Here is a 2,354-nt window from a genome sequence, read left to right as displayed (position 1 = left end):
TCCTAATAAACAATCGTGGTACAAAGCTCAATAAAAATATTAAAAAAAAAAATAACCAAAAGTTCATTCATTTTAAAACTTTCTTCTCAGTAGTGTTAGCATTGTTTTGAATATACATTTTTATAGCCCATACAATTTTTTTTGTCGCAGTTGCTTCCATATAACTAATAAGCACAACACTGAAGGAAGAAAAATTTAAAAAACCTAAGGTAATTTTTAGCCATTTGAAGCTTGCACACTATTGCAATAAATATGAATGGGCTGTAAAAATTTACATTCAAAAAAGTGCTAACACTTCTGAGAAAAAAGTTTTACAATGGATGAAATTTTGTTACATTTTTTTTAGTGTTCTAAAAAGTTTTATACTTGGGTTTCTATGTTATTTGTGAGGGAATGAACTGATAAGCAGCAAACAAGATCATTTCGAGTCTTGCACAACTTCGCTCCGGCTACTGCAGCAGGTTAAACTCCTACCTGAGTAGGCTGAATGAGGATGTGCCTAATGAATGTCCGGCATGCGGAGAGACCCCACATGACTCGAAACATCTCTTCGCATGCCCGGCAAACCCGACATCCCTAACGACCTTGTCCTTATGGGCAAACCCCGCAGAAGCTGCACGCTTCCTAGGGTTGCCGTTAGTGGAACTTGACGGCAACGACTGAGATACCAACCGATCTGGGCGGGGTTGTTGTAGCCGCTACAACAACAACAACCATTTCGAGTTTGGTTCAAAATGATATGTTCAACACTATATAGTGCTTATCATAACTTTACGGCACTCGCTTATTGACAAGATTTGACCTATTTATCTTAATATTTGTTTATAAAAATATAGTATATTCTTTAACAAAAACCATATAAATCCAAGTTTCAATCTGTGTGGGAATTTATGTATGTATGTACTTTATTAAATGGATACGAGAAATTATAAAAGAGACTTTTAGTTAAACGTACGCCTTTATTTAAGACATTTTAGCTATAATTGGTCGCAACGAAGTGAGACCGGTATTTGCTAGTATTAAGTACATATTATAATACAAAATGCAAAAGGGGTTTCCAATTAGAGCGGGTAGATGCTGGCGGCTTGTTGATTCCTCATCAACAACTACCCGCGCTTATTGAAAACCCTTTATATACACTGGCGACCAAAAGTGAGTGCATGGTGATTTGTGTTAAATATTTGTATTGTTTTTAATCTAACTTTTTCAAAAAAAATTGGGTATTTAGGTACATCGGCTATGAAATTCTAGTAAAACAAATGGAAGTTCTTATTGACTAGAAACATGAATTTCTTGTTTAATAAAATGCGCAAGACCGTTTGTAAAAAAAATTAGATACTCAATGCTAATTTGTATAACATGCGCTTGTTATATGAAAATAAAATTATAGTTTAAATTAACTAAAAACACGCTGTTATTACAATAACAACTGAAAAGTACAAAATAATTTATAGGTATACATAAAGACTGTAAAGTTAGTTGCAGCTTTTTGACGTAATTTTCAATGGAACATCTGTCAAAAGCGCAAAACGCAGTCAGAAGAAGAAAATATTTTAAATCAGCGCGATTTTTTGTCAATAAGAACTTCCACTTGTTTTACTAGAATTTCATAGCCGATGTACCTAGATTCCCAAAATTTTTTGAAAAAGTTAGATTAAAAAGTTAAAAATGTTGATGAAAAGTTGTTGACATTTCCTAAATTCTGCATAAAGTTTGTCAGTTTGACTGATGGGGTTTTGTTTAAAGCATGAACATTTTTATAAAAAATAACAAAAAAAATCTAGCTATAAAAACAATACAAATATTTAACACAAATCACCATGCACTCACTTTTGGTCGCTAGGGTACATTTATAATAACAAATACATTCGTTAATTACTCAAAACAGCTGGTTTCAATGATTCATCGATTGACTTAAGTCTTTGCAAAATATCGGTTAATAATTTTGTTTGCTTTTTATTAAATTCCATTTTTTTTCATCCTGCTCCTTAATATATTGTTTAATTTCAGCAAAGGAGCTGCTGAATGCATTATTTTTTGGTTCATGAGGTCGATGGCTTATGATAAGAAGCCCCATTTGGAGAGTCTATTAAAGACTTTACCTCGTTTTCTTCGTCCTCCTCATTGACTTCTCCTGCTTGCAACTATAACCATTATTTATAAGTAGAAACTACCTTTTGATAAACATATCGGTGGTCCTCTGCAATAAAGACCCAATTCATAACCAAAAAAACCTTACTACTGAACAATAACAAATTCCCCTAATCCTTGTGTAATCCATGTCTTATCCTTACTAAATCTTTATGACTGCTTTATAAATATCTAGGAAGGATTAGGCGAGGATTAGAGACATG

Source organism: Rhagoletis pomonella, unplaced genomic scaffold (assembly GCF_013731165.1).
Source record: "Rhagoletis pomonella isolate Grant_MI unplaced genomic scaffold, Rhpom_1.0 Rhpom_scaffold_00003, whole genome shotgun sequence".
NCBI lineage: Eukaryota > Metazoa > Arthropoda > Insecta > Diptera > Tephritidae > Rhagoletis > Rhagoletis pomonella.
This window is presented reverse-complemented; position numbering follows the sequence as displayed.